Here is a 12,552-nt window from a genome sequence, read left to right as displayed (position 1 = left end):
AAAAGTCCACCCTTCCCTCCTCCCTAAGAGGTTTTACTGCTCTATAACAACAATATACTACTTTTGCCTTGCTTCTGACAGACTAAAGTCATAATTCTAGTCCTCCACCACTACCACCAGACACAAACCTCTCAGCTGATATCTTTGCCTCGATCCTTCTTCACTGTAAAGGTAGTGGCCATCAGTTGCCATTTCTCTGACCCTCCTAGAGACAACTAGTCTCGCTGGTTAAGGGCACACCACTTTTGTCCTTCTCTGCCTCCTCTGATCAATACCTTACCACTTCCCTCATACAGCCCTCTAACTGTGTGCAAGGCTCCAAAAAGTGTAACATGTAGTAGTCCAACCATATGTCCATCCAATTCTGCTCAGGCCAAGGACACATCTTTTCTTTCATTCACCCCTCTCTCTAAGAACTGTGTGTGAAAACCTATGACCAGTGGCCGTCCTATTACATGTGCACTGGACTCCATTCCCACAAACCTCCCCAAAGTCTTATCTCCCACCATTGAGCCACCAGTCACATGTGTGATAAATGCTTCACTGGCTTTGGGTCCATTTCCAACTGCATTCAAACTGGCTCAGGTAACTCCTCTGCTCAAAAAACCCTCACTTGACCCTACTCAAGTGGAAAACTATAGATCTGTTTCACTGCTTCCATTCCTATCTAAGCGTATAGAAAGGATGGTTTTTAAGCAGGTCTCAGAATTCCTCTCACAGAATGACTTCCTTAATCCAGATCAGTCAGGCTTTAAGAACAACCACTCTACTAAAACGGTTCATGTTGTCTGTGACAGAAGCCCTAAGGGCAGCTAGAGCTGCAGCCCAGTCCTCAGTTCTTATCACGATGGACCTCTCAGCATCCTGCATGGGCACGGGCATTTTGGCCAAAACATTTGCTTGGTTTGAATCCTGTCTCATTGTGCGCTCCTTCAGTGTGTAGCATTAACGCCATAATTTAGAATTTACTCTCATTGAAATGGGGCACCAGTCCTCTGGGAGGACAACAATGAATTATTTCCTTGATAAATTTATCAATCTCATAAAAGAAGCTATGACTTCTCGATTCAATGGAACTCCAGTCTCTACGTCAAAAGAACACAATAGGACAACAACTCAGTGTAAATAAAGGAATTTATTAACTAAAATACTATCTACAGTGTAAATGTAAGGTGTAATAGACATAAAGATGAAAATAATAATGAAATTAGCGGTGTGATGAGTCGGCAATGGTGGGAGAGAATATGTTATGGCTATACACTATAGCTAGACAGCTAATGATACTACGTCTGCAAATGAGGTTTGATGATTAAATATTACTATATTTCAACATCAACCCAGTCATGAGCAGAGTGTTAAGACCGGCCTACTGTGAGTTGTGCTGTAGCTGAGGACCCTTGGCTGGAACCTAGGTGGCTTTGGTTGCCGTGGTAACCTTGACGCGGGATCTAGGTGGATTCTCCTGGAGGCCATGCCCCATTATCACGGTGACGGATTCTGCCGGTGTCTCAGCAATTCAGCTCTGGTGGAGTTTGCCAGGAGACTTTCTGTCTCGGGCACTCTTGATTTCCGGTCGGCTTCTCTGCAAGCACATGGGCAGATCTGTTATCTACTGGCGTCTCTTGCGGGTTGATGCAAAATAAACTCTAATGCTCTTCAATTTGGCTGGATAACTTTAGAGGGGACTGGTGTTGACCAGATGGCTCTAAAGTTATCACAAAGCTTCAAAAAGGAAAACTTAATAATAATTAAAAGTTACAAAATTACTCTGAGGCACTTCTGTTGTCTTGGTTCAGCTGGTCTTTACTTGGCTTATAAAAATAAAAGAGTCCAAGTGTAGACCAAATAATGTTACTTGGAGCACGTGGCAAAGAAATAATAAAGGACACGGACAAAACGATCAAGTGCAAAAATGACTACGAGCCATGGTTGTGGCTAGCAGCTTAGAGCTAAGAGCCGGGCTGTTGGTAAGAGCCTGGACTACAGAGCTTTCAGCTTCTAGCTTGCTAGCCTGGGGGCTGGCGCACGTTTCAGGGGCATGTTTCAGGGGCATAACCTGTCTTCTCCTTTGTTTAAACTTGGAGAAGAGAGTAATTTTCCATGGAACTTTTGAATAGTTTAATTCTAGATTTTACCTATGAACTCACACATCCGTCTTCCACCATTCCATAAAACATTAAATTCAATAACATATAAACCCAATGGCACTAATAATGACAGATAGGAGTAATACAAGTGTTGATTTCATATTACATCCTTCAAACCTGGAATTAATCATAATACAAGTACTTAACTGATCAAAAAACAATATAAACATTTCCTAAAGCTAATAGTCTATAAATGTGGATTACACAGCAGTTCTTTGACTGTAATAATAATAATATGGACATTCTGGATATCATGTAGTGTGTGTTATCTTGTGTGAAGGATGCTCACAGTATGGTCACATGAAGGACATTGTCTTAAAGTCTACATGTTACATTTCAAACATTCTATAAGATAGAAGTTTGGGATTGACCTATTACATAGAAACATCTCATGAGTTACAGAACAGTTAGATATTTAATTTTACATTCTTCCTCAGATCTGTGTCTGTGAAGAGTGTTCTGCTGGTCACTACCCAGGATTGGAGTGCGGGTTGTAGTTTATGACTCATATCTAGAGAGGGACAGAGGAAGGGAGGTTGGTGTGTGTGTGCGTGTGTGTGCGTTCATGCATGGCACAGAGAGGCCAGGATTCACACCTTAGTGATAATCAGTCCTTTTGGTGTTATTTGTACTATGTAAGAAAAAATCCAATATCATAAGACAGAGTCTTATTGTTACAAATTGGAGATTTTGCCTATATTCTCCAGTTGCCTGGTGTCCATTCATTGATCTTCTGGAGCTGACCCTTTGACCTTTGGTCTGGTTCTGTATCTCTCTGGCATGCTAAAAGCATGGACTGTTGATGAGAGAAAGGTCCTTTGTCTCTGTTTCCAATCAATTTGATAGTTTGATGGTGGGAAGAGTAACAAAGTGTCAGTTGTGGGTCCATAACTCTGCATGTCCTTACGATGAACTTCCTTAATGGCTTGTGACTGATGCCAGGCCAGGTATGTATGCTACAAATGTGTCATGGCAAGTCCAAACGTCCTTATGCCATCTCCTCCCCACAAGGTTTCCCCAAGCATCGATACTGGAACCCCTCATCCTTGCAATATACACCACCTCCTTGGGTCCTATTATCCAATCGCATGACTTCTCATATCACTGCTGTAGCTGGCCCTTGGTACCAGTAACTGAGGCGGAGAGTTTCAAACTGGTGCGTATATTTTATTTACGTCGAGCACCGTGAAAACTACAGATAAGAAATACAAAAGAAAAAATAAGGAACATTAGTCAAAATACACAAGCAGAAATTTCATTAATACATTTACAATGTTGATCGCAATCAAAAGAAAACTTCATAGCACAAATTACCAAATACTATAAAAGTGCAATTAACTAAATTAATAAGAAAAGAAAAATACATTCATTAGACAAAAGGTGATAATTAAAAATTCGCACGAATAATTACCGCAGCACCATCGCTCAGAAACATCACTCAAAATTAAACAACCACAGGATTAATAATCACATCAATTCAAACTTACATACCTCGTTCCACAACCAAGGGGGCTAAAATATTAGGGGAACATCAAGGTACGAATCTTCTAAAGGATCGTCTGTTTCCTAACAACCCAACAGTAAGAACTTGACATTAACAGCAGGGACAAGATAATTATGATGGAACCAGTGCGTCATCAAACAACAAACTTACTCCGAGTACATCATGGACATCTTCAACAAAGAGAAGGTGAGCAGCACGCCACACCGCAGCGGACAACAGGTGAGCAGTACCAGCAGTGACAGGAAAGCACGGGTGGATCATGTCGTCTAATTAATCACTTCCTCCCCTTCCTGCCACCGCATTTCCTCTGACGCTACACAACAGTGACCCGCCCCCAGGCAGCAGCACGAACCAACCCGCTGTCATTCACAACTGCTATGCAGATGACACCCAAACTATACCTCTCGTTCTCACCAGAATATCCCATGATTTTGGCGTGGATCTCATCCTCTCTCTGACATATCCTCATGGATGAAGGAATGCCACCTTCAACTAAACCTCTCTAAAACTCTTGGTCATCCTGGCAAGACACCGGGGTGTCAAGGTAGATGACCAGCTTTATTTTTCTGACTATGTTGCATCTCTTTCCCGGTTGTATCACTTTGTTCTATACAACATCAGAAAAATCAGGCCTTACTTGACTCAGTACTCCACCTAGCTCTTAGTACAGGCCATGGTTATCTCTCCCTTCGATTAATATAATGTTCTTCTGGCGGGCCTTCATTTGTTCACAGTGAAACCCTTCCAGGTGGCCCTGTCTAGTCTTTGATCAGCCCAAAAGGACACATGTCAATCTGCTACTCATCAACCTACACTGGCTATTTTTTGTTTGTATCATCGTTTGTTAAGTTGGATCTCCTGCACAAAGGTCAAAGACACTACATGCTCTTTCACCACCCTATCCTCCACACCCTTCTACACTGGAAATGAACGGAAATTCTGATCTGCAGATTCATCCAATATAGATGTGATTCGTAGATATATTCATGTGCATGACAACATAGCTGTTCTAGAATGTTGTGAACAAACATCAGCCTATCTTTTTTATGCCATCACCACTGTTTTGTCCATCCAATTACTCACCAGAAATGTGCCGACAGAATACAGAAACTTTAGAAACTTTTAAATGGGCCAAGCTCAATGTCCTAACATGTGAAAAAAAAGTTTTAAAAATTTATTTATTTATTCACAATGTAATCATCATTTACTTTTTCTAGAGTTGTATATCTTACCTAGAAAAGTAATAATGTCAAGGATTCAGTTGAGGACCACTGGACATATTTGGCTCAGCCTGCTGGACAGCACAAGATATGCATTTACCAACTGAATACATATTCCACAAATGCAACAGGAGTGCATCTTTTAACACTGGTCAAACAGCCATAACATTATAATCATCAACAAACAAACAGTATAATTTAACTAAGGTAAATATGACACTTTGGCCTGAAATACAGTATGTCCTGGCATGCAAAATCAGGCACCATCAGCCACTACACAGGCGATGTCACTTCAAAGAGGAGAAAGAAGCGGGAGTCTGTAATAGCTGCAAGCATAATATTGACTTCCACGGCAAATTTCAACCCTTGCAGCAACTGTGGCCGCCAAATGTTGGAGAAAAAAAGACTGTTCACAGACCGGCCGATAACATTACAGTTTTGAACCAAATAGCCAACAACAGACCCAGCTATAAGTTACCTTAGAGCTAACATTAGCCTAATGGTAACGTATCTAGACACAGCTAAAATGCTTATCAATTTGCCCTTCACTGGCAACGTTAGCTAGTAGCAATTGAAAACACATAATCTACATAATTTCACATAAACAACATAATCTAAATAATTCCACTCATAAAAAATGTTTACCTTGGTAAACTTGATTCCACCTTTCCCTGGTAGCCGAAGACGGTAAGTTCTGAAGGAGCAAGTTAGCTGACGGACTTTTGGAGGAGAGCAGAGAGTGTAGCGTAGCTCACACACACAACTCTCCCAGAGCTCGAGGAGGCAATTGGAGGGCAAAGATTCAAACTTTAATATTTGAATAAGGCGCCTTTCTGTCCAGAGTGTGTACTCAAATTTAAAATGCATATATTTATTACAACCCGTTTTCCAAACATTGACTTTACCTTATATATAAGCTTATATAATAGGGAAAAAATCTGAAACTATAACTATATTAACTATATTTTGACAGTTTACTACTGCTTATACATGTTATACATTGGCAAAAACACATTTATTCAACATTTTTGTTGTGAAAACTTCTGTAATTACACAAGATTTTTGTAAATTAACAAACAAATCTCAATAAAATTACAGAACAAATACTGCTTTTACTGTTAATGGTCAGTAATTTTATCTCATTTTATAATCTTTTTACAGTATTAAACTTGAATTTAACAGTTTAATCTGTTAAATAACAAAGAAATACTTGTGAAATTACGATACAATTGCAAATTTATTTTAACAGTATTTTTATGTGAAAAAAAATGTAATTTTCTTTCAAAAAAATTGAAATTTTATGGTTATTCACAGTTACGGTGTTTTCATGTTATTTTACATTTGACATGTAAAATCACAGTCTATTTTTGTAATTTTATTAATATTTTCATGTATTTTAAAAATACAGGAAAATCTGTATAACATACAGTAAAAATTCAGTTAAATTACATAATTTTTTTACAGTGTGTGACGTTACTAGAAACGCTCTCATGAGACATCTCCACTAAAAAATGCTGAAGGAAATTTTGTTATGACGTGCATTTTATTGTTTAGTTGCTATATCAGTCAGAATGGAGAGTAGTTTGAAGTCAATTTGCATTTTCTTGTGTCTGTCAATAGATGTTACCAAAGATCCATATTTTACCTATAGCACAATTAGTTGTCAATCACTGGTGAGTGACTATTAATTTGACAAAAACCCTTTATGATGAGATAACATCAATAGCAGATACTTTACTGAAACAGTAAGAATGAATGATGTCACCATTTTGAGCAGGGGCTTTCAGAAATTAAAGCAACTACTTACATTTCCTCAGATCTGTTTTCAGCCTCTGCAGTCCTTTATTGTCCATCCTGAAGTGAGGGGTACACAGTGTCAGAACATATCCTCTTTCATTACAGAAGCATTAGCAACAGTATTAATAGTATTTCTAAAATGGAGGAAAGATATGCTGTCCAGAACAAAAAAAATATCCAGTCAATAATTGTGTATAGGCAGACGTCTCTACCTTATTTTCACAGACAACTTCATCTCTTTGTCTATTTATAACTATGATTTTTTGCCAAATGATTAAACACAACCTTCCCTACATATAACTTTTTAAAAAATCAAACAAATCCACCATTAAAACATTTAAAAAAATGACAGGCTAACAGCATTACTTAGCACGGTTGCCTGGGCTGATGCCTCTTTGGGTGTTTTCTCTGTATTACAGCAAGAATCTCCATACCTGAGATGTTCCAGTCTGCAGAGTGGGTCCTCAAGTCTAGAGGAGAGCAGCATCACTCCTGAGTCTCCTGGATGATTGTAGCTCAGGTCCAGTTCCCTCAGATAGAAGGGGTTGGAGCTCAGAGCTGAGGCCAGAGAAGCACAGCCTTCCACTGTTACTTGACAGCCCGACAGACTACAAACACACAAAACATGTTTACATATTAACTAATCTTAATATTCTATTACATTATTTGTGTCACAGTAAAATCTAAGGAAACACTGTAACTTGGATAAAAACTGCTGACAGAATTAGCTTTTATCTTTATTTAACTAATTTAAGAGTTGTATTCAGACTGTGAAAAAATATTTGGCTTTCACATAATATAATGGCCAACAATGACTTATGAGCAGGCCTGGTGTGGTGGATGCAGTGTGTATAAAATATACAAAGCAGCAATAAAGGCAGTTTTGGACCATTATTGTATAGTCAGTTTAGGCAGTTTGGGCATCTGATTTGGATGCCCCCCGGACATTTGTGTGTGTTGGCAAACCAAACACACACAACTGTGAGGAGATCCCAGGGCCCACAGAGAACACACTGGAGGTACAGTATATCCCATTTCCAGTGCCTCATGAACCAGAAAGAGCTGGAAGATGTATGACAAGTAACCGAGTTGAACTGGCACGGTTTGAAGATCACATTAAAATCTTATACTGTTAAGGTGTCTATTCTTAAACATTGATTAATGGTCACTTATTCAGTTTAAGGAATCCTGACCTGAGAGTTTTCAGTCGACAGCAAGGGCTTCCCAGTCCACCAGAGAGCAGTATCACTCCTGCATCACGCAGGTCATTGTTACTTAGAACACTTGTTCTAACTTTCAGACAAGAGGACTCAGAGCTGATAACTAGAGCCAGAACACTACAGCTTTTCTCTGACAGACCACAGCAACTCAGCCTGAAGAAAAAAATGTAAATATCATTATCTTTCATATGATAAATTAATAAATAAGCATGCAATGTCATAGTTACAACATTGCACAATCTGAACTGACCTGAGAGTTTTGAGTCTGCATTGTGGACTCCGTAGTCCAGCAGAGAGCTGCTTCACTCCTGAATCCCTCAGATCGTTCATGCTCAGGTCCAACATTCTTAGACTGGATGACTGTAATCTAAGAACTGAAGCCAGAGCTCCATGCAATCAGCCTGAAAGCAAAAATGAGGACAGAAAATTATTTGCATTTTTTCTTTCTGCCAACAGCTTTAATGCAGATTCTAAGTTGAACTCAGCAAGTGAGACCAAAGATCACTGCTATCCAGCTCACAGAGAACTAAAATGTCCATAGTGTAATTTCAGTCCAGAAACAGTCATATCAATCTGTCATTAGTATGGTGAAAACTATACAGTGTACAGTATATATCATTATGGTCCATACCATTCCCTTACATCATAATTATGTGTCTTTGCTACAGGTGTGTGGATGGGGCATAAAGGAGGATGACTCAATGGACTGTTTTCCAGCATTTATTTGCTCCTGCAGAAGACATTAAAACACATTAACTGCCTGCTGGTCTTGAATTGCTGCAGCAAAAAAACGCATATAAAACTTACATTAATGGTATTAATGGTCAAAACAGCACAAAACAGCTTGGTAACATAATAATATGCCACAGATAATAATATGTACCAAGGATTCTAGCATAAATAGCTCACTTTCCAAAGAAAATAACATAATATCACAGCAGCCTTCTCTCACACAATTTACCCTCAGCAATGCAAGACAGCACTATAGGGGGTAGAAGGGAGGAGTTACGGAAGCCCAGGAGGTATGGAAAAGGCAGAGTGCAAGCCGGTAATTTCCACAGGAAATATTAATAAAATAACAGTAAATAAAAATAACTCATTGAGATAAAATTCACAAATACTCAAAAAAATCAGTAAATGATAAATAAAATTCAGAAACATAAATTGTGTGCATTTTTAACTCTGTTACATATATAATGCTTTAGGTTACACGTTTTCAGGGGAGACTTTTTGGCAACATAGATAGGAGGAAAAATCTCCTAATGTAAATGATCTAACCTGAGATCTTCCAGTTTACAGAGTGGACGACCCAAGCCAGCAGAGAGCACCTTCACTCCTGAATCCTGCAGGTCGTTTTAATTTAGGTATAGTTTTTTCAGACTGGGGGACTTGGAGCTGAGGACTGATCAGAGCTCCTGACAGCATGTCTTTGGGAGATTAACTTGATTCAACCTACAAGTGAAATGAAACATTTCCCTTTATATTTAAAAGTTAAGTTTGTAACCCTTTGAGTGATTATTATACAAATTGTTTTATGTAGGAAATTTATAACTACAAATAGGCTAACACCAAAACACAGCACAAAGATATGAACACCAGTGTACAGAGTTAAATCAAAGCACCATAACTTTATCTAACCTTAGAGTTTCTAGTCTAAAATTTGGACTCTTCAGTCCAGTCACTCCTGAATCCCGCAGGTCATTGTTATTCAGGTCCAGCTCTGTCAAACAACATGACTGGGAGCTCAAAACTGATGCCAGAACTGTACAGCTTCCCTCTGACAACTTACAGTCACTCAGCCTGAAGAAGCAATAATGAGGATGAAACATAACAATGGAAAAGATATTAGTGCATTTAAAGTAAATTAAATCACTTTAAGTTTGTTTATTAGTGTATCTATATACTGTATATTTATTTCTGAACCTACAGAGCTTTGTTGGAGGCTTTGACCACTGGCAGCAGCCTCAGAAAACCCTCCTCTGAAGCAGAGTATTTTTTCAGGTCAAACATGTCCAGCTCTTTCTCAGATGACAGTAAGATGAAGACCAGAACTGACCACAGAGCAGGAGGCAATTTAGTTTATCTGTGAAGTGAACTGATCTCAGGTAATGTTGAATCTCCTCCTTTAGAGAACATTCATTAGTTCATTCAGAGAGTGGAACAGATTGATGCTTCTCTCTGGAGACAGATTCTTCCTGATCTTCTTAATGTACTGGACTGTTTTGAGGTTGGTTTGTGAGTAACGCTCTTCCTGTTTTGGCAGTCCTAGTAGGAGAGCCTGATTGGTTTCCAATGAAAGACCCAGCAGGAAGCGGTAGAAGAGGTCCAGTTGTCCATTTGGACTCTGCAAGGCCCTGTCCACATCACTCTGGTAGAATTTTGAAGATGTGTCGTTAAATAGCTCAGACCACTTGGATTTTGATTGCACGTCAGATAGCAGATTGATTCCACAGTTGATGAATGTTAGATGGATGTGAACAGCAGCCAGAAACTCCTAAACACTCAGATGGACGAAGCAGGAGACCTTCTCCCAGTACAGCCCTCTCTCCTCTTTAAAGATCTGTGTGAACACTCCTGAGTACACTGAGGCTGCTCTGATATCGATGCCACCTTCTGTCAGGTCTGATTCATAGAAGACCAGGTTTCCTTTCAGTAGCTGCTCAAAAGCCAGTTTTCCCAGAGACTCAATCATCTTCCTGCTCTCTGGACTCAAGTGTGGATCTGTCTCAGCTCCTCCATCATACTTGATTTTCTTTAGTTTGGACTGAACCACCAGGAAGTGGATTTACATCTCAGTCAGGGTCTTGGGCAACACTCTTTCTCTGTCTGGTTTCCAACACCTCCTCCAGAACTGTAGCAGTGATCCAGCCAAAGACTAGGATATGGCACATGTCATCCTGCTGGCCTGATTCTTATTTCTGAACCTCTTCTTGAAGTACTCCTCCTTCTGGGGGTCAGTGAATCCTCTGACCTCTGTCACCATGTCAACACATTCAGGAGGGATCTGATTGGCTGCTGCAGGTCGTGTGGTTATCCAGAGGTGGGCAGAGGGAAGCAGTTTCCCCCTGATGAGGTTTGTCAGCAGCACACCCAGTGAACCTGAGTTTGTAACATCAGTCATAACTTCATTGCGATAGAAGTCCAGAGGAAGTCAACCCTCGTCCAGACCGTCAAAGATGAACACCACCTGGGGCTTATCATAGCTGTAGGTTGCTGCTTCTTTGGTTTCAGAAAAGAAGTGATGAAGAAGTTTTTTCAAGTTGTACTTCTTCCCTTTCAGCAAATCAGCTCTCTGAAAGTGAATGGAAATGTGAATTGTATGTCCTGGTTGGCTTTGTCTTCAGCCCAGTACAGAGTGAATATCTGTGTTAAGACTGTTTTCCCAATGCCAGCCACTCCCTTTGTCATCACTGTTCTGATTGGTTCATCTCTGTCAGGTGATTAAAGCTGTCTTTACATCTGATTGTTGTTTCTTGTCTGTCTAGTTTCCTGGATGCTGTTTCAATTTGTCTGACCTTGTGTTCATCATTGACCTCTCTGGTCCCTTCCTCTGTGATGTAGAGATCTGTGTAGATCTGATTCAGAAGGGTTGGATTTCCCACTTTGGTGACTCCCTCATACAAAAACTTGAATTTCTTCTACAGATTATTTTTGAGTTTATGCTGGCAGATGAAGACATGTGTTTCTAGATGAACAAACAACAATGTCAGCAGGTGAATGATACAACACAGATGGCAAAAGAAGTCGAGTATAAAGGGGTTATTCTTGATTTGGGAAGAACATATGTAACAAAATAATCTACAGTTTAATTGGGAGTATTTGTTGCAGTTACAGGTGTTTTTAATGTACAAAAGAAAGAGCCCAAAATATATTATGCCATAAGCCTACAAATTAAAAGAGTTCAGCCGGTTAAAAAGTTAGTTTTATTTTATTTTTTGTTCTTCTTCTGCTTTTTCTCCAAACTGTCTCCCACCTCTTGATCATCTCTCCCAGTCTCCGAATATTCTGGGTTATCTGGACTCAGGACCCTTTGGATCCTTTTCAGCTCGTTCTTCACTAACGTAGTAATGTTCTCCTCAAGTAACTGGAACAGAAAATAAAACTATTTCAAATGTGACACTAAAGTCAAATTTTGCAACATCAAAGCAATGTTGCATGAGGTGATAATAACTCACACTGGTCTAAAGAGAGTGGCATGGAGATTCAGTGCTGAGAGGTTGCTTTTCATTGATTTTAGAGGAGGTAAAAGGTGTTGTTGAACATTCACATACCGTAAATATGGAGTCCAGGTCTATTTGATGCCTCTGGTCAGACTGAACACACTTGTCCAGAAGGTCTCCGTGAAGAAAATATGATACATAATGTGTTCTCATAGCTGACACACTAACATATAGCAAAAGAAAGTGTGGTCATGCTTAGCTGTAGCAGAAAGACTTGAACAGTAGTGTGAGTACAACAGTCATGATGACACATTTTTGAAAGTCTCAAAGAAAAATTCTATATCTCACAACTGAGAGTCTGACACCTATAAACTGATTTTCTTTGGGTTGCCACTTTTAAATCATCACCTCTTTTTAGGTGGAGGGTGTCCATCTTTGAATGTAAAAGGTTCGGACTTTGACTTATCACTCTTCATAGACACACAGCTAGGTTCAGAGGACTCA

Source organism: Seriola dumerili, unplaced genomic scaffold (assembly GCF_002260705.1).
Source record: "Seriola dumerili isolate Sdu_G_001 unplaced genomic scaffold, Sdu_1.0 BDQW01001168.1, whole genome shotgun sequence".
NCBI lineage: Eukaryota > Metazoa > Chordata > Actinopteri > Carangiformes > Carangidae > Seriola > Seriola dumerili.
Note: the sequence above shows the minus strand (reverse complement) of the source record.